The sequence below is a fragment of the Pelophylax lessonae genome, assembly GCF_965119305.1.
Source record: "Pelophylax lessonae genome assembly, chromosome: 5".
NCBI lineage: Eukaryota > Metazoa > Chordata > Amphibia > Anura > Ranidae > Pelophylax > Pelophylax lessonae.
This window is the reverse complement of record NC_138772.1, coordinates 129,328,031-129,349,605: the sequence shown is the minus strand read 5'-3', so window position 1 is coordinate 129,349,605 and position 21,575 is coordinate 129,328,031.

Here is a 21,575-nt window from a genome sequence, read left to right as displayed (position 1 = left end):
AGTGAGACCAGGGACTATTTTGCTGGTGACAACTGCTGAGTTGCACCTCCAAGAAGCCCAGCGGCAGACAGTAACTCAGAATTTTGACTTGGAGAAGGAGAATCCAGGCCCTGGCTAGGTATGCGCTATGCTGTGAACATCGGGTGACTCTGAAATGCATTAGAGAACCTCTTCACCCACTGCTTATATTTAAGAGGAAGAAAGAAAGACTGCTTTATCTGAAAAAGGAGTGAGCCTAACAAACTTTTTTCCTGCCCAATAAACTGAACTGAATCTGCATGAGCATACAGAGACCCAGGAAGCGAGCCTGGGTCTGGTAAGAGTATCTCCTCGCAAGCTGCCTTCTTTTCCTATTGGGATGGTTGCTGACCAACATACTTACTCCACCTATCATTGACCAGCAAGGAGAGGGACTGTAACTGTTCCAAATATCTCTTATTCACAAGGTGTATATTGCTAGGAGTTATATTCCTGTGAGAATTATGAGCATTTAACCAATTTTCTCTTTGGGTCATTATAGTGTTTTAATTCCTGCTGGTACTTTGCCTTATTAATTGTCCCCCCCCCCCCCCCCGGGCTGTTTCTGTTCATATAAATTCTATGAAGTACCCCAAGGTTTAGTAGATGCTGGGTGAGCAAGGTGCATCTTCAGGTATGCAGAGACATTATATCCAGCGGCTCCTCAAGGGGCAGCGCCACATTCTTAAAAAGGCCGACAGACTTAGACCGCATTCACACTGGTACGACTTGGACCGCGACTTGTCAGCCTGACAAGTCGCGGTCCTCACGCTCCCATTGTGTAGTACAGAAGCCGTTCTAATAGAGGCGACACGAGTCTCTCCGACTTAGAAAAAGAGTCCTGTACTACTTCGGGGCGACGTGGAGGTGACTTGCATTGACTTCCATTATGTGAAGTCCATGCAAGTCGCGCTGCACGCGACTTCACGGTCGCCCCCTAAGTCGGAGCGACCTAATGTGAACGGTGGCTTTAGGAAGAGAAAGCCAAATTTGGCCAGAAAAAAAAACTAGGGTAAAACAACCAGACAGATTTACCTGCACTGTACAGACTAGTTTCATTCTAGAAATGCATCTGTATTTTGGGCTGACCTACAAACTTGATAAAGCTCACTGGTGTGTAACCAACCCAGAAGTGCGACTAGAATATAAAATGAGAACCTTTGCAAGGATTACAGGCAACACTTTCTAAATCCCTGAAGGAAACAATTACACAGATTATATAATACAGTGAATTTGTCTGGTCCACTGGATGCTTGAGAACAGTTAACGGTTAGAAGGGTTTTGCAAAATCATATCAAGCAAATAATACAGTACAGAAAAAAATAACTTCTACACAGCTGTGTAAAGCAGTCCCGCAGAAATCCCTCCCGCAGCGCTATTGTGTTCTGACAACGGGAAGCCTTCCCTGATGGCAGAATACAATGATCTCTGCTGGCTGCTTTAGCCACCAGCTGCGATTGCATGAAAAAAAAAAAAAAAAATCTGACAGGCTGGTTGTACTGAAGATGATTGATGGATCGACTTCATTACAACCAGCCTGCCCATGCTGAACCACCAGAGATTCGATCCATCTATGGCCATCTTAGCAATTCCTGTTCTGATGTACAGGTAGGTAATACACTTGTCAGATTCATAAATTAGTGTTATTGCCTTAACGCAGAAATACACAGCACCCAAGCGAGTACCTAGTTTTAAATAGGCGTGCCAAGCAGACGTCCTCCTCCCCTACCCCCGCAGACTTACGGGATATGTCACCAGTCCCAGAAAGCTGCAGGACCATTCACAAAGCACATGTGCAGTGGGCAGCTGGCTGTGGAAGCCATAAGGTGTTACAGCCGGCTGCCCACATTTAAGATGCTGGGACCCAAAGACCGGTAAAGAAACCGGTTCGGGTGGGGACAGCGCTGGATCCCTGGACCAGCAAGTGTCTGTTTATTATTTAAAAGTCAGCAGCTACAGTTTTTATTTTTTGTAGTTTTGGTTTAATTTAAAATAAATGAAGCTCCTCTTCAGGGTGGCTGTAAGCATTGTATTCTGATGTACAGTCATCCATTTGTACACAAACATTACACGTTATTTTGCATTCCTGAGATTACATGATGGCATTGAGATTCCAAATCCAAATAAATGTGACAAATGTGTAGATAACCGAGTAGGAGACATATTTTGCTGGGAATAGGCGCACAATTCATTCTGTGTGTTTCTTAATAAACGCCCCCATAGTATCTGGCATCCCAGTGATTCATACACACAGAATATACTTACTGGTAAACATCAGGTTAAAGAAATGACTGGCAGCTGCCAATACCACACGATGAGCTGGGATCTTTCGGTCTTGCACCATAAGAATAACGTCACACAAAGTTTTCTAAAACACAAATAAAAAGAAGTAAGAGAGAAAGTAGAGGAAAGAGCAGAATCCAAAAAACTATTACATTATTATGACAGTCATAGCTTGATTAAAGCCGATCTCCAGGGAATGTAAAAATTCTCCCTTGCAATGGCTAATTATGCTCATTTAAGTCTAGGGTCCTGGAAAAACAACTTTTTGGGACCTTTGACACGGGCGGACCAGATCAGACCCTCCAATCTCCTGTATGGAGCAGAGATCTGATCCAAAAATCGATCTGCTAAAAACAGACGGATATAAAATGGACAGGCAGTCTGTTTACATCCGACTGCCCATAGGGGAGAGCGGGCTGTATCTGTGTCCACTCTACATAAGTGGAACGGACACAGACCAGCCATCCACCTGCTTGAGGGGGGAAATCAGTGGACAGATTCCCTGCTGAGCAGGTGGACTTCAATGGAGCCTGCCCTGTGTGGAAGGGAACCTAAATACCTGATCCCTGCTGCTCCCCGGCTTGTGGACTGTCCCTTGGAATCCTCATGTCCAATGCAGAGCTATGGGACCTGCATTGTGCTGGATGATGTTGAGAGGGAATGCAACCACTAGAGCATACGGGAGAAGCTGCAGGCACTGGTGTAGTAGCCTAGAAGGAGCCTGTGGAAGAGGAATATCTGCTAAAACAAAAGTACTTTTTAAAAAAGGTACCCTAGACATACTAAAAGAAAGGATTTTTGTTTTTTGCTCAGAATTCAGAAAGAAAAAAAAAAAAGTGTAAAAGGCACATTTATAAAGCACAAAATGCCTTTTACAAATGTGGTTAGCACTCGGCTTCCATTGGGTGGGCAAAACAAGGGAAACTATTAAGCGAATGAAAGAAAAACAAAAGCCGGAAGGAAAGCCCGTTCACGTGACATTTCAGAATTCCACAAAACATTACAGAGTTGAGCGCAGAACATTACATCCCCTATAGAATCCAACATGTGAACCATTTTTAAGAAAACAAAAGTTCAAACCCAAAACAATTATTTTTAATGCAATTCAAATTCAACTATTCGGCATCACATAACACAATCATTAAACAAACAGGAAAAAAGAATAAAAAAAAAAAAAAAAAGTCTTGTTTAAAAATGGACATACTTAGTTTCGGAAATTGGTTACTCCCCCTTTAGCATCTATGACGGCTTGCAGTCTTATGCGACAGTTGTGAATGAGGACCTTTATTTTCTCATGTGGCAAAGCTGCAGATTTTTCTTGCAAAAAGGCATCCATGTCCTGTACATTTTTTGGTTGTCCACCATATTGAACATCTCATAGTGGTTCAAATCCCCCCAAACAGCAAAGATCCACTTCCATGCTCCAAAGTAGGGACAGTAAACTTCTATTTATAGACCTTATTGACTCCTCCCCAAACAGTTTGGTTTATAGTTCGTGACAATCAAGTTTAATGTGGTCTCATCCCTCCACATGATTTTGTTCCAAAAAATTCTGCGGCCTCTCTAGGCTGTAATGTAGTAATGTTTTGTGGCATTGTGCAGCAAAAAGGGCTGATATAAACAGATCAGCATAACTGCACACACTCTGCCATCTTTCTGTTTGTAAATCAAGAGACTTTTAGGCTGGGTTTCACATACATGCAGCTGTGGTTTGCAGTCCCGTGCGTTTCTGTTCACCAGTTCAGGTGCAAATTATTCCCTGAACTTGCACTTGAACCAGACCCAAAAATACATAAGACCCTTTCTAAATCCGCCCCGCAGATGTGTGAACCGGCTCCATTGAAAGCCGGTCAGATTCACATGTTATGCGAATTGGATGCAGTTAAAAACGCATTCAATTCACATATATGTGAACCCAGTCTAAAGGTGAAAGGTTTTTTTACCTTAATGCATTCTCGGCTTTAAGGTAAAAAACCTTATGCATACAGCCCCCCAATACTCACCTGATCCTGATTCAGCGATGTACACGATCCTGATTCAGCGATGTACACGAAAGCAAAAGGCACTTTTGGCTCTCTCCCTCCTCAATGGTTCAGACACAGCACTAAGAGCTATTGGCTCCTGCTGCTGTCAATCACAGCCAGTGAGGAGAGGCTGGGCTTCACTCTGTGTGTCAACGGAGTGGGGCTCAAGAGCAAAGATGCCTGAGTGCCCCCAGAGCAAGAGGCTTGCTGTTGGTGCACTCAGCCTTGGGGGTGCAGGGAGCAGTCCAGTGGGGGACCAGAGAAGAGGATTGGGGCTGCTTTGTACCACTGCACAGGGGAGGCAAGTATAATAGGCTTATTATTGTAATAATAATAAAAAAGCAAAACCCCCAAAAAAGCACGTGTTTACAGTCACTTTAAGCCCTTGTTCATATTGGAGCATGACAAGTCGCACCCTATAGTCAGCAATGGCACTGTTCAAATGGGTGCGACGCTGACTTTTTAGTTACGCATCGATTTGAAAAAGTAGTTCCTGCACTAGTTTTGATGATTGTGGGTGCGATTTGGATTGACACCTGTGCATGAAGCCACACGGATGATTTCCAAGGGGGCACCTGAAGTCACATTGACATGTGGCAATAAAAATTGTGTGATTTCAGATGAAGCTGTTGATCTCACCAGTAAGTGTAATTTTTTTTCCCCAACTTCCTTTAATAGGCCAAGCTTTTGAGCAAAAGTGGCAGTTAGAGGGGTGACACAAACCATTTACCACTGACAGGGTTGCTTAAAATTATCAACTTTTATTGATTTATGTAAAACCTTTATCTCAAAATAAACTGTTGCTGTATCTGCCTAAAAATGGGATTTTTGACTTACCGTAAAATCCATTTCTCTGATGTTCATTGACGGACACAGCTCCTGATCTCCTTTACCATTGGGATGTCCCAAAGCAGCGTCAAACATGAAGGGTGGGAACAGCAAGAGAAAAATCCCAAGGCTAAACCGTAGCCAACCAGGTAACAGGATCTCAAAAACCACAACTGCAGCACACCTAAATACATTACACCCCTGAAGAGGACCAGGTCCACTAAACAGCAGCCTGCAAAACCTTGCAGTCAAAAAAAGCACATGTAGATGCCAACACATCCACTTTATAGAATTTTGTGAAAGTGTGCACCAACGACCAGGTGGTCGCCTTGCAAACTGTGTCACTGACACCTGATGACGGAAGGACAAGGAAGCACTGAGCGCCAGAGTAGAGTGCGCCTTGACAGGGAAAGGAGGAACCTCACCCTTGATTGTATAGGCCTGAGTCACAGTCTGTCTGATCCATCTGGAAATGGTCGCAGAAGGCCGATCCGTAAGCACAAACAGGGAGTCTGACTTCCTAAAAGACTCCGTAGCCGCCAGGTACACCCGAATTGCCCGAACCACATCCAGGGCATGCAATGCCACTTCCCAAGGATGTTTAGGCCTGGGACACAGGAAAGGCAACACAATGTCCTGATTCAAATGGAAATCAGAGACACCTTTTGAAGGAACGACAGACAGGGGTGAAGAACCACCTTATCTTTGTGGACCACCAAAGGTGCTTTTCCACTGCATGGAACCGAACGGTTCGGCACGCTTTTGTGCTTTTCCACTGCTGGAACCGCATGGTATAGTGTAGGAACGGTTCGGTACGGCAGCGCTTTTCCACTGCATGGAACCGAACGGTACGGCACGGCTCTGAAAAAACAGTACCTACTCGATTGTGGTTCCAACAGGTACCAAACTGGTACCATATCCCACAATCCTTTGCATGCAGTCACTACTAGCCACTGATTGGTCAGAGAATCCTGCCCACCCCGTTGTTATCCCACCCACTTAACTTTAGTACTACTTTAGTGGAAAAGCAAACCATACCGTACCGAACCGTTCCAACACCGTACCATGCGGTACCAGCAGTGGAAAAGCAAACCGGGCCAAGCAGGGCCGAGTAGAGCCGAGCCGGTACTTGCAGTGGAAAAGTGCCACAAGTAAGGGGAGCAACAAGATAATGCTGCCAATTCTGACACCCTGCGCACAGAGGTGACTGCCACCCAAAAAGGCCATCTTCTCTCGATGAATTTTTTCTTTGCTCACTGTTAACCTGATGCCCTTTTTTTTTTTTTACCATAATTTTCCTAACAATCCACGATCCTTCGGCAAGCAAAGGTGGTATGACTAAATAACAGGATAACCTTTCCATAGATTGAACATCCCCCATCTCCACTGGTAGTTGTATTTAGATCCCGGAGTAAGAAATATGCAATAAAGGTACTTTTCAACCAAAGGTTTACTACCATGACAGGGTGGAACTTTATATTGGACCTCCTAGATCAGTGATGGTGAACCTTGGCACCCCAGATGTTTTGGAACATTTCCCATGATGCTCAACTGCACTGCAGAGTGCATGAGCATCATGGGAAATGTAGTTCCAAAACATCTGGGGTGCCAAGGTTCGTCATCACTGTCCTAGATCCTATACTATTCATGTGCTTAGGCCTAGGCACTACCAAGTTAGAATCTTTTAACATGCCCCAATTCTTGTTTGGATCTATCTATACGGCTGTTATGTTGCATATCGCTTGTCTTTACCAGAAGGTCTCAAATCATTGTATTCTTCTATGCTATTTTAAGCCCACTTTGTATAATGTAACGCAACTTTGGGAAATAAAGAAATTACAAAAAAAAAAAAAAATGGGGACAGCGTAAACAGGGGAATCTCCCCGAATATTTTAAAAGGGAGGCTTCTGGAGGACTGAAAGCACCAAGTTGAGATCCCAAGGCAGTAGCAAAGACCGCACTGGAGGAGTCAAATGTTGAACCCCCTGAATAAAAAAAAGGTATACACCAGAGAGTGCGTGGCCAAGGGTCGTTGAAAGATCGCCAAGGCCGACACCTGGACCTTGATGGTACTCAAAGCCAATTTCTGCTCAACCACCCTTTGAAGTAAGGCTAAGATCTGAGCCACCAAGAAAGAGCGAGGGTGAACCTCAAGTGACTCACACCACGAAATGTAGGCTTTCCACATACAATGGTGGATCTTCCTAGCTTTCAACAGTGTTGGAATAAGCCACCCAGACAAACCACTATCCTTCAGCACCTGGCTTTCAAAAGCCAAACCGTCAAAGCCAGCGACTTTAAAGCAGGATGGATGATTAGCCCTTTTGATCCTCCCACACCAAGACCGGTAAGCCCAATCTGGAGCCACTAAAATGACCATAATTCTCTCCTGTCTCGATCCTGCGCAAGTTTCTCGGCAGAAGCTTGAGAGGGAAGGCGTAAATTAGACGATACTGGTCCCATACTGGACCCAGCGCGTCTGTGGCGTCCGCCAGAGGATCCCGTGACTGTGCCACAAACCTCTGCACCTTTCTGTTGAGCCGAGACACCAACAGATCCACCTCAGGGGTGCCCCACCGGAGACAACTGATGAAACACTTCCGGATGAAGGGACCACTCCCCTTGGTCAAACGCTTGCCGACTGAGATAATCTGCCTGCCAGTTTTCCACCCCTGGAATGTGTACAGCAGAGAGGGCCAGAACAAAGTGTTCTGCCCACCATAGAATTCTGGCTACCTCCAGGGCTGCCAAAACACCTCTTGTCCCCCCCCCCCCCCCCCCGGTGATTGACATAATCCACGGCCATGGCGTTGTCTGATTGAATTTGCACTAGACACTCTGAAGACGATCCGTCCAGTGATCAAGGCACAGCCTTATCGCTTGGAGTTCCAGAACATTTAATCGGTAGTCTGGACACTTCTAGTGTCCAGACCCCCTAAGCGGAGCTCCGACCCAGGACACCTCCCCACCTGGACAGGCTGGCCTCCATGGTGACCACTGTCCAATACAAGGGGAGAAAGGATTCGCCCTGTCGAAGAGCCATAGAGCGAAACCACCAGATCAGGGACCCTTTTGTTTCCTGGCTCAGCCAGATATGATTGTCCAGAGACTTTGGACACTTGTCCCATTTAGTTAACATCTCCCTTTGCAGGGACCATCGTATGGAACTGTGCAAATAGGACCACCTCGAAAGTGGAAACCATCAGGCCCAGCAGCCGCATGCAAGTCAGAAGGGAAGACCACCTGCTGGACAGCATGAGAGTAATTGCAGCATGAAATTTCTGGAGTTTGCCCAGAGGAAGGAACACTGGCTAAAGCTAGAGTCCAGAGTCAGACCCAGATAGTCCAACTTTGTGGAAGGAACCAGAGCAGACGTCGGATAATTCAGAAGCCAGCTGAACTCCCTCAGAGTCTATATAGTGATTTCCGCATTGTCCAACAGGGCAGTAGGGGACTCTGCATGCAGGCGAAGGTCTTCAAAGTAGCCCGGTTTTGCGATCCTCCGCTGACGTAACAATGCCAGCATCGGGGCCAACACTTTCTTGAAGACCCGAGAAGCGGAGGTGAGACCAAAAGGGTAACGACACGAACTGAAAATGCTCCTCTGTGCTGTAATTGGTCCAGGGACAGGTGCATGTTGGAAGGAAAGAACCTTTTTTGGAGGGTAGGAATGAAACTTGATCTTGTAGCTGGACCGTATCACTTCGTGGACCCACATTGTCTTGCACCAAGGAAGTCCACGGGTCCGGGAACCAGGGAAGACGCCCGCTCCCCCAGGTACGGGTGAGGGCGCACCTTAATGCTAAAAGGGAGCTTTTTCCACAGGTTCGGAGAATCCCGATCTCAGCTTGCAAGGCCAAGTTAGCTTGGATTCTCCCAAAAGAGGCCTTGAAAGGCTTTGTTTGAACCCTTGTCAGTCGACCTTGAGGGACAGAAAAACTTATTGTGAGCAGAGAAGGACGGGCAACATCTACAATGAGGTTCCTTTCCCAGTCTAGCCTCTTAATGATGTCATCCAGGGTAGCTCCAAACATTTCTGTTTTTTTAGGAGGTCTAGTCCACGCCTAAGGACCACTGCCGAAACAAATCTAGAAATCAGGGGAGCCGCATCCAAAGAGGCATCACAGATAAACTGCAGCCCCTGGACCAACTGGTCCGCCAAAAGGAGTAAAAGTTTAGCCCACTCGGTCAGAGTTTGCGACGCCAGGGCAATGGTAAATACCGGCCTAAGTGCCGAACCAGCAACAGTTAACACATTGCAGGTCACAGCCTCTGCCTTCCTGTCAGCTGGATCCTTAAAGGCCGGACACTCTTCAAACAGAATTATGGCTGCCTTATTCAACCCTGGAAACTGGGGGGGATCCACCACCTGTGGAATAGTCCTTTTTTTAAGGAGGTACTCTTCAAAAGGGTACCTTAATGCAAAACGTTTGGGGACTCCACAAACTTGGCCGCTGTACATGCAGAATACAGGCCACAACAAAATAGCGCTTACACGAGGCTCCCAGGAGGGATCCCTGGGGCCCAAGGCAAAGCACAGAAGGGAAGAGGAGGACCGGGCAGGAGCCCCCACCAGGTACAACCCCTCCCCCCCCCCACAGCTGATCGCCTGGTCGCCAGCAGCGCACCGCCCTCATCACCAGTACAGCACCCAGCCCCAGAGGGTAGGTCAGACCACCATGCTACCCCATGAAATAAGGGGAGGGGGGGGGGGGGCTAGATGATCTACAGGGACCACCAGGCACAGAGGAGGTGGGTGCCTAACAGGAAGGAGGGGAACCCAGGAGTCTGACCGTCCCAAGGAGGGGCCCACGTCCACCCAAAACCCTCCAGTGGGAGAGGGGGGGGGGGACAGCTACTCACCATACCAGGAACCAGACAGGCACTGCCCCAGACAGAACCTCACCATTGAAATGGAGGGCTGTTGGCCAGGAAGAACGTTGCAACGCAGGCCGAAACCTGGTCGGATGTTAACTCGCAAGGTGATTACCCATGCAGGCCAGCCCCCGTCCGGGGGAGCCATCTCGTGCCCAACCTAATGTAGAGCTGAGGTCTGCACGCGCTCGCTGGCCAGACTGGGGTGACCACTGGATCTAGATTATCCTGCCCGTAGCCCAGTCCGGCAGCTGATTATAGATCTTGCAGGAAAAAATTGCCAGGACCAGAGATCCCAGCAGGGAAATAGGTCCTTACTCCTGACTAGGCAGAAAAAAACTGAGTACCTATAACAGAGAGGGGGGAGAATACCTCCTGGGACTGACTGGTGTGAACCAGGGCTTAGGCTGCACCCACACATTTTGTATGGCTCAAATTGCATCTCACCCACACCAAAATGGTGCAGGACCCTTTTTTTTCCCCGTACCTGAATTGAATTGCATAGATGTTTACACCCATGTGAACCGATTCTGGTAATGGCAAGTGTTTTGCGATTTGTTTCAGGGTGTCAATATTCTAACACTGACACCGGCAGCAGATCACATGGATGCTGTGCGATTGTCTTGCAGTGTGGGGAATGCAGCAAATCTTGTGGGTTTTCCACATCGCATCAGTGGGAAGCAGGGCTGAAGGTGCACAGTAATAACTGAGCATCTCTTAGAAACATCCTGGGAGTTTTTCAGTCAGGCTTCATGAGGTACAGTATGTAAGTGACCTACATGTACAGCAAGGACATTATTCCATGTCAGCCAAAGCTACACAGTTTGTTTTGATTTACAAATGCCCCTTTGGTAAAGAGAAGCAACCCGATTCATTCCTTAAAGGCTGCCAATGCATGGAAAACCACAACTGATGAAAAATGATCAATAAGACCCCCCAGTCTGTATGTGGCAGGGTGCCACGCTGCCGGCCCATCAGCCTCTGCTGTATGTGTGCTTTGGGGGTGACATCTGTAATAGGTGGCACTACATCGCTCTGAACAGAGTGACACACAAAACTGTGTTCTATAGTGGGATGACACGGACACAAGGGGGGCCTGGCACAGGTCACGCACACTGCCATTGGGGCCTGGCACAGGTCACGCACACTGCCATCGGGGCCTGGCACAGGTCACCCACACTGCCATCGGGGCCTGGCACAGGTCACCCACACTGCCATCGGGGCCTGGCACAGGTCACCCACACTGCCATCGGGGCCTGGCACAGGTCACCCACACTGCCATCAGGGCATGGCACAGGTCACGCACACTGCCACCGGGGCCTGGCACAGGTCACCCACACTGCCATCGGGGCCTGGCACAGGTCACGCACACTGCCACCGGGGCATGGCACAGGTCACGCACACTGCCACCGGGGCATGGCACAGGTCACGCACACTGCCACCGGGGCATGGCACAGGTCACGCACACTGCCACCGGGGCATGGCACAGGTCACGCACACTGCCACCGGGGCATGGCACAGGTCACGCACACTGCCACCGGGGCATGGCACAGGTCACGCACACTGCCACCGGGGCATGGCACAGGTCACGCACACTGCCACCGGGGCATGGCACAGGTCACGCACACTGCCACCGGGGCATGGCACAGGTCACGCACACTGCCATCGGGGCCTGGCACAGGTCACGCACACTGCCATCAGGGCCTGGCACAGGTCACGCACACTGCCATCAGGGCCTGGCACAGGTCACGCACACTGCCATCAGCGCCTGGCACAGGTCATGCACACTGCCATCAGCGCCTGGCACAAGTCAGCCTGTCATTGGTCAGCTGAGATCTGTGTTGTCCCATTGATGTCATACCCCACAGACAGGCCTCAGCAGAACAGCGCCCCCTGTAGACAGGTTACCTGCTTCCTCATGACATTCATGACTCCCATAAAACTGGCCAGCAGTTTGGCTTCCTCCCTGGCGGCGAATTTCTTCTCGGTCTTCTTCTTGCTGCTGGCTTTCTCGGCGCCCTGCGCTGCCATTCTTCTCAGCCCCGCCCCGCTTCCCCGGCTCCCCACCGGAGCACACACCGACCCGCCACTGTAAACAACAACAATAACACAACCCGGCAGGTACCGAGACTCTGCTCACCCCGCACGACAGCTATTGGCCGCCGATGACGAGGCTCCGAGCTTAGGCGGGTTCCATTGGCTGGCTGGATGCGGCGGCGCAGTGTTCGTGTTTCCTCCTAGTGACGTCAGCGGCATGGCCGTGGAGAGCTGTGCGGGTCGGGCTGTGTTGGTGAGGACGGGGAGGAGTCAATACAGGAAGCGCAGATTCTTCCTCCCAATAGATGTATAATATATAGAAGTCCATCTGCGCATGCTCTATCTTTGTTCCTATGGAAAGTTGGGAAAGTGCCTGTGTGTGGTGCTAGAAGTCAATGTCCAACTGGTGTGCAGACTGGGATGTGATTGGAGGAGAGCAGTGCCTGCACCAAGGAACTTTACCCATAAAAGCTTGATAAGAAATAATGTTCTTTGGTAAGGAGCATAGGAACATTAATAAATTCTGCTAGCTAAATTAATGTGTTCTGTGATACGCCTCCAGCACTGCTCCTGTTTCTACTTGCTGGAGGCGGCCATTTTTTTAAAGTAGAGACCAGGTAGTAAATCAGAAACAGGTTTTAAAAAACAATTACATTCCTGGAATTTGTAACTGACACATTGGGGATGATTTACAAATACTGGAGAGTGCAAAATTTGGTGCATCTCTGAATAGAAACCAATCAGCTTCCAGGTTTCATTTTCAAAGCTTAATTGAACAAGCTGAAGCTAGAAGCTGATTGGCTACCATACACAGCTGCACCAGACTTTGCACTCTCCAGTTTTAGTAAATCAACCCCATTGTGTCTGCAAAAACCGTCAAACAATCAAGTGGCTGGTGTCATAACTGATCACAGGTGCAGCACCATGGAAGTTACAGATCGAACAGAAGCAGCTTGGCTATAAAGGATAGGAGGGTTTAAAGTGGAACTTTACCCATAACATCTTGATATAAAATAATGTCCTTTAGCAAGGAACATACATTCCACATTAACAAATATGCTAACAACATTGGTGTGTGATGTAAATTGCCTCCAGCATTGTTCCTGTTTCTTCTTGCTGGAGGCTGCCATTTTGCCTCAAGAGCAGTAAATCTTAAAACGGATCTAATCCCATTTTAACAGTTTCAAAATACAGTTACATTCCTGGAACGCTGGGATTGCTAACTGTCACATTTGCTTGTGTCCTCAACCAAACTATCAAACCATCAAATGGCTGATGTCATAGCTGATCACAGGTGCAGTACCATGGCAGTTGCAGATAAAACAGAAGAAACTTCCTTGTTTTTCAAGGATAAGAGGGTTCAAAGTGGAACTTTAGGCTAATCTATTAATATGACTTCACCACCCAATTCTTGTCACTAAATCAACATACATGCACTAAGTTGCTTTTATTTTGAATGGGCCACCAAGGCAATGTAAATTTTACCATCCATAGGCAATGCTTTTTTTTTTTTAATTCTTTTTATTTTAATATGTGCATAAAAACTAACATTCCAAATGTCCTTTCAACAAAGGGACAAAACAATATAAAATAAAAAAATTATACAATATCCAAATAATTATCTGTTTACTTAGTATTCATAATCTCTTTATGCCAAGGTATATCCATTTAGCTTAATTGATCGCCGTTGTCCTGGTGTGCCCCAACCGCTTGCTCCATTGCATTCATAGATTTATTTCCTCATCATACTATGTGTATCCCTCTATATCCTCTTGGTTGTCTCCTTATATTCAACCATTGGTTAATGTTGATTGACACCAATTATCCCAAATTTTATTATATTTCGTTGAGCATCCTCTATGCATAGGCAATACTTTTTCAAATGGTAAAATCTGATTTACCGCTCTTATCCAGTTCTTAACAGCAGGGGGCTTCACTTGAATCCACTTAACTGTGATTGTTTTCCTTGCCATAAACAGCGTTTCTCTCAGCATTATCTTGTGATATCTAGACCATGTTATTTCATCTAATATACCCAGCAAACATGTTTCTGGGGTTAAAGGTACAGGCATATTCAGGACAGAGGATAATATTTGAATTATTTCCTGCCAGAATCTTGATATCACTGGACAAAACCACATAATATGTATAAAGTCTGCTCGCTTAGCACTGCATCTCAAACATTTAGGAGATGCAATGCTTTGCATTGCATAAAGTCTACTTGGAGAGAGATATGATTGATGTAGTATATATAATTGTATTAACCTATTGTTTGCTGCTGGCGATACATATAAATGGGATGAACAGGCTTCTTTCCAATCTTCGTCAGTTAAATTGGGAATTATTTCCTGCCATTTTGTTCTTATTGCCAAGGGATTCATTCCTGAATTAACCCTGGTTAAACGTGCATATATTTTAGAGATTAATCCTTTAGGGCCCTGGGACCTAAGGATACCAATCATTGGATATCTAGAGATCCCAGGTCCCAAAACTCCAAATTGCGCTTGTAACGCATGTCGCAACTGTAGGTATCTATATAATGAGGTATGTGGTATATCATATTTCATTTGTATATCTGAAAAAGAGTACATATGTGTTATGTCATATACGTCTGCAAGGACTGATATCCCTTTTTGTTCCCAGAACTGAAACTCTACCAATTGTTTCAGTTGATTAAAGTGGAGTTCCACCCTATTTTTATACTTACCTCCATCTTCTCGCTCCGGGTCACCTGAAAAAGAAATGGATAATCGCATATTTTTTTTTTTTTTTACTTACCTCGTAGCGAAGAAAATATACTTACCTTACTTCCTTCTTCCTCCTTCCTCGGCCGCGGCCCGTCGTCACTTCCTGGCTCTGCAATGATTCCTGGGAGCTGGACGTCATAGCTCCCAGGAATCATTGCGCCTGCACCGGCCCCGACGTCAGTTCCGGGTCGCGCGCGTCATCCCCTTCTAAACAGCTTCTGGGCATGCCCAGAAGCTGTGGAGGGATGACGCGCGCGACCCGGAAGTGACGTCGGGGCCGGCGCAGAGCATCGTGGGACCAAAGAAGGCGGAAGAAGACGCCGAAGAGGACGCGCTGGCTTCAAGCTGCCCACATCTGAGATGGCAGCGCTGGACAAGACGTTTGCAAGGTAAGTATTTGTCCTAACAGGTAAGTGCAACCCGGGACAGATCAGAGGCTAGCCATTGTGGAATGCACTAGCCCTGACTGTCCCGGGGGTATTAAAAAAAAAAAAAAAAATCCAGGGTGGAACTCCGCTTTAAACATTGGGTTTCGCCATAGTGGGAGATCCATGTTTATTTGTGTGTTTCCCTCTATACGTTTTGCCTCTCTCCATATTGTACGAGCTAATGTTAACATTGGTATTTGCTTATATTTTAATTTATTCAAAGGTGCTTCTAGGGCTATAAGTAAATTATCGATTTGTAAAACTTATGTTTGCCAGGTGTGATTCTACCATCTGTAGTGTTACCGGTACTATCCATCCTGTGAGATGTTTAAGTTGTCCAGCGAGATAGTATCTGTATATATTAGGAAGTGCCATACCTGCTTCTGTTTTAGCTCTCTGAAGTGTGGTTAACTTTATTCTATTTCTACCCTTTCCCCAAATAAATGTGGTAAATAGGGCATCTATTTTTTTTTTTTTAATAGTTTTAGGGACTATAACCGACATATGTGAAAAAATGTATAAACATTTCGGTAATAGGACCATCTTGATTAAATTTATTCTCCCTGCAACTGAAAGTGGTAATTTAGCCCAAGTAGCTAATTTTGTTTTAATTGTTGTCATGAGTGGATTAAGGTTAGCCTGTAAAGCTGCTTGTGATAATCCTGTAATATTTATTCCCAGGTATTTGAAAGAGGACACTACCTTTTTATAAACTTGAATCCTTGCTTAGTGTGAGTAGTTGTGGTTGCAATGGCATAAGGGAGGATTTTTGCCAATTAATTTTAAGGCCTGAATAAGAACCAAATAGTTCTATTATATGCATAGCTGCTTCCAATGATCCATGTGCATCAATTAAATATAAAACAAGATCATCAGCATATAATCCCACTATATCTATCCTTTCTGCCAATGTAATGCCCCGTACAGAAGGGGTTTGCCGAAGTCGAAGTGCCAAAGATTCAATAGCTACTGAAAATAAGAGTGGTGATAGAGGGCATCCCTGCCGGGTGCCTCTATATAATTGTATGGCCTTGGTTAAAAAGCCATTTACCAACAGCTGAGAAGTTGGATTTAGATACATTATTTCCACCCAAGTACAGAATTTCTCCCCAAATCCAAATGCTCTAAGCACTGCCTGCAAAAAGGGCCATTCAATAGAATCAAAAGCCTTTGCTGTATCAAGAGAGGCCAAGACACTTGAGTCTGGTAGTTGATCTCTAAGCTGAGTTATAAGTTGTGTTCTTCGAAGATTTATAGATGTGGATTTTCCTGGCATAAATCCAGTTTGATCTGGATGTATAATATTAAGTATTACATTGTTTAATCTATGGGCCAAAATTTTTGCAAGAATTTTGTAGTCTGTATTTAATAATGATATGGGTCGGTATGAAGCACAATCTGTTAAATTTTTATCTGGTTTTGGAATTAGTACTACTGTAGCTAAATACATGGATTCAGGAAGTCTTTTTACCCTGAAAGCTGCATCAAATACTTGAACTAGCACTGGGGCAAGAATATCCACGTATTTACTATATACTTCTAACGGAAGTCCGTCTGGTCCTGAAGCCTTTCCTATTGCTAGACTTGTTATTGCTCTTCTTACTTCTTCCTCGAATGATTTAACCTGCTCGGTCGTTAAGGCTGGAAAGTGTATTTCACTCAGATAAGTTGAAATTTCATCTGCTTTATACGTAAGAGAGGTGGCATACATATCAGTATAAAACGAGTGAAAGCATGACATAATACCAGCCACATCCCTTACGCATTCCCCATCAGGGCGCTGTATAATAGTTATAACTAAACTTGTACTTTGTTGCTTAGCCATATGTGCTAAAAGACGACTTGAAGTATTCCCTTGTTCAAAGTACTTCTGTTGATATTCAAATTGTTTGTATTTAGCTATTGCTGCTATATGTGTAGTATATTTTCTTACTGTCATTTCCCATTTTTCCCTATTTATTTCAGTTGGGGTTTTCAAAAACGCAGCTTCTGTATCTCTACATTGCTCTTCTAGATCTTCCGTTTCCTGCCTGGTGGCTCTTTTAATATATTATATTGTTGATCTAAGTGCCCCCCGTAGATATGCTTTCAAGGTATCCCAAAAGATCAAATCTCTTTGGGATCCATGTATTTCTAAAAATATCTGCAATTGTTCAGGTATACGATCGTGCGTTCCAATCTGTGATAACCAATATGGCTGAAATTTCCAGTTTTGCTTCATACCCTCAATTCCTATTGCTATATTTACCAGGAGTGGTGAGTGATCAGACACTCCTCTAATCAAATATTCAACAGAGACAACCCTAGAAATAATTTTATCCTTTCCCAGCACCAAAACTATTCTTGACAGACATCCCCTTCCTAGGATGGCCCAGGAATAAGCCCTGGTCTGGGGATTAAGCATTCTCCACAAATCTCTCCATCCAAATTCTTCCCCTAACTCACGAAACATAAGTGGTTTTCGAGTTCTTTTTAGGGGGGGGTCCATGCCTGTCCACCAGCGGGTCCCACAGAAGATTAAAGTCTCCCAGGCATAGCACTAATGCCTCTGGGTATAAACTTGCAAATAGCATAGCCTCTTTAATTACACTTAATGTAGCAGGTGGTGGATTATATATATACCTAAAATAACAAATGGTATTTCATACACTTGAGCTCGTACAAATACATATTGCCCTTCAGGGTCTACCTTTTTTTGAAAGCACTTCCATGGTACCGACCTATGGACAAGCAATGAAACCCCCCTTGCATATGTTGAATAGCTTGAGTGTATTGACCATTGGATCCAGGGTTCGCACAATTGGTTTGTTGTATCTGGGATCATATGTGTCTCTTGCAGGCATATAATTTGTGCTTTAGTTTGTAATATATTTGTAATTACCTGTGATCTCTTCTGGGGGGTCCCTAGACCCCTAACATTCCATGATAGGAACCCACATTTTGTAGTCATCTTAGAGGTTTTTTTTCTATATATAGCTGTAGGTTCACTTCCCAAAAGGGATCCCATATATCTAACCGTCTATCTATGACATTCATCATGATAATACCCCATAGCAATGTACTCCTTATATTTTATACCAATATAATTATTGAGGTCAGTTGGGCACACCAGGACACAGCGCTCTTCAAAAGTAACAAGAAAAAATATGAAAAAGAAAAAAAGAGAAAAAGAAAAAAAAAAATCACAAACAAAATTACCAAAAAAAAAAAAATATTTTTTTTTTAAAGAAAAATCATCATGCACATATAGCAAAATTTTGACCAATAGGTCTTACTCCAAAAACAAAAAAAACAATGGGACATTGCCCGAGCATACAATCATTTGCATGCAAGGACAATATAGCTGTGGCCTCCACTCAAGCTCCCATCTTACTCTCAGAAAAATTTCATGTTTTCCTCTAAGAAATAAAAAAGGAATTTTGCTAAGCCATCAAAAAAAAAAAAAAAAAAAAATGGCTCAAAGAATTACCAGTAGTGGGAGGAGGGAGGGAGGGGAAGAGGAACCCCGAAAGAAAAAGAAAAAAAAAAAGAAAAAAAAAACGCACACAAAAAAAAAACACACACACAAAAAAAAAAGAAAAAAAAACACGGAAAAAAAAAAAAAATATATATATATATATATATAAACAAAAAAAAAAAAAACCCCATTGTTCCTTGACTCCCAGTCCTTTCACTCCCCCCGCCTCGTCATTCCATCATCCACATGCTTCTTTTTTTTTTTTTTTTCTTTTCCAGGAAAAAAGAAAAAGTTTTCATTACAAGGAAAAACAAAGGAAAATGGCAAGATTCTTCTTTCTGTTCACTTTATAGTTCCTTTCGAACAAAGCCATTCTTGTACACTCTCCGGAGTATTAAAGAAATATATTTTCCCATCTTCCTCCACCCTCATCCTCGCAGGGTATGCCATGGAGTAGATAATGTGTCGTTCTCTTAATTTTTTTTTTACTTCAAAGGTAGCTCTCAATTTTTGTAGATCTATTGAAAAATCAGGGACAAAAAACACTTGTGCGTTTTCATATTGAATGGTGCCCTCTTGTCTTGCTTTCCGTAGTATAAGATCCCGATCTTTACAATTACAAAAATCGTGCAAGTAAAGGTCGTGCAGGGGCTCCAGGGGCTGGTGGTTTTGCAGGAATTCTATGGGCTCTTTCTACTGCAAATACTGTGGAGAAAGTAGTATCAGGAAATAGGGTTTTAATCCATGTCTCCACAAAATCTCCAGGGTTCTTCCCCTCAGCCCTCTCCGGTAAGCCCACAAATCTGATATTATTGCGTCTTCATTTGTTGTCTAAGTCATCAACTTTTTGATTAAGGTATGTTACTTGCTTTTCAGCTGCTAATATACAATTTGGCACTGGAGTGTAATTATCCTCTAATGAGGATATCCTTTTTTCAGCCTCTGCCACCCGCTCTCTCACAGCCTGCAGATCATGGTGTATTAAACCAATATCCATTCTAATTTCCTCCATTTTACCAGTCAACATAGTATTACTTGCAGTTATAGCAGCCATAAGTTGAGAATGTACCTGTTCAAGTGAGAGTTTTGCTGGTTTCTCCGCCGGCATGTTGCTCTGTGTATTGCTGCTGCTTCCTCCACTCCGTGTGTTTGGTGGGCTCCGACCTACTTCCTGCTTCTCGGCCCTCACAAACTCCTTCAAACATTCTGTTGCCGTAGCAGGACGTTCCTTACTTGTCTCCTTACTCATATTGCCCCGTATGTATCGCAAGCTGCTGCAATACTCGCATGGAGGTCCGGATCAAGGTGGGTATCAAGGTGCACCGCATGGAACTCAAGTGGAGGCCTGCAGAGCTTCGATCACATGCAGCCAGCCATCTTGCTGGCAAACCACGCCCCTCCAGGCAATGCTTTAAAAGCCTTTAGGCCCCTTTCACACTTGCGGACCGTTCAGATCCGCCTGTCAGTTTTTCAGGCGGATCTGAACGGATGCCCCATGCATCTCTATGGGGCATTGGATGTCAGCTGAGACATGTCCGCTCACATCCGATCCTGTCCTTCAAATCCGGACGGATGGAAACCCTATTTTCCATCCGTCTGGCGGATCGGATTGGATGAGAATGGACAGGCGGTCCATTCTCATCCGATTACCCCATAGAGAAGAGCGGGGACATGACAGTTCTGTCTTCGCAGACAGCGCGGAGACAGTGCTGCCATCCGCCTGCTCAGCAGAGTCGCGCCGAAGTCGCGGTGCACGGGACATCACAGGTCGCTCCCGAAGTCGGATCGCCATAGTGTGAACCGACACTAACAGCACATTTAAGCTGATTGCCCAAGTGTGAGATCTGAGACAATGAACAGTCCGGCATCTTTGGTTTGTTTTGTTTATTTTATATGGGGATGGGAGAAGGTAATGAGTGGGACATTCCTCTGGCTCAACTAGGTAGAATTTTGGACACTTGAGAAAAAATGCCTTTCAGCGCTGACTTGACGCCGACTGGATGCCGACCAACGCTTGCTGGCGCTTGAAATCACTGCCTTGCTGTACTGTATTGAAAACTGACTTCTAACACTCTGGTTAGCTCAAAAGTCCTGGACTGTACTGAAGACTAACTTCTGACGCTCTGGTTAGCTCAAAAGTCTTTGACACTGCTCCCTCCAGTCCTTCCTGACTGAGGTAGCCTCTTGTAATGCTGCTGTAACTCTTAACACTGTACACACTGCACTGTACACTCTGCACTTCAGGGCCCAACCACTGGCACCCCCTTTTACTCTTTAGGGTCAACACTGGCACCCCCTTTTCTTTGCTCCTGCACTGGCTAGCTAGCTCCTGGATCCCTCTGACCTTCTTTGGAGTTGTCCCCTCTCACTAGGCAGACCACCAGGGGCAGTTTGCAGTACTCATGACTGGGAATGCTTTCCTGAAACTCGTCCCCTCTCAGCTCTGCTGGTCATCGGCACACCGGATCCTCTCTGCAGCTCAGCTCAGCCCTGTACCCCCTCACGCAAGCTGCCTGGGATACCCGATCCTTCCTGTCAGGAGGAGAGACAGCCATACTCTCCCTCCTGGGACTCTGCTTCCCGCCAAAGACGCTGCCTTATGTGCTCCCCTCAAACTTATACCCACTCCCAGAATGCTGTGTGGCAGAATCTGCCTTTCTGGGGTAGATACAAGCCTGGGTGTGCCATTTGCCCGGGTTTCCTCCACTGCCCAATGAGAGCCCTCATTGAGCACAGTGGGGAGACTCCCCAGTCTCAACAGCCACACCTGGGAACCATGACAACCTAGCTGAAATTCATGGCCATGCTGATAAACAGACAAGGCCCAACTATAGTTTACCTAGCACCTACCTTGAAGGAAGCTACATAAAAAAAAATA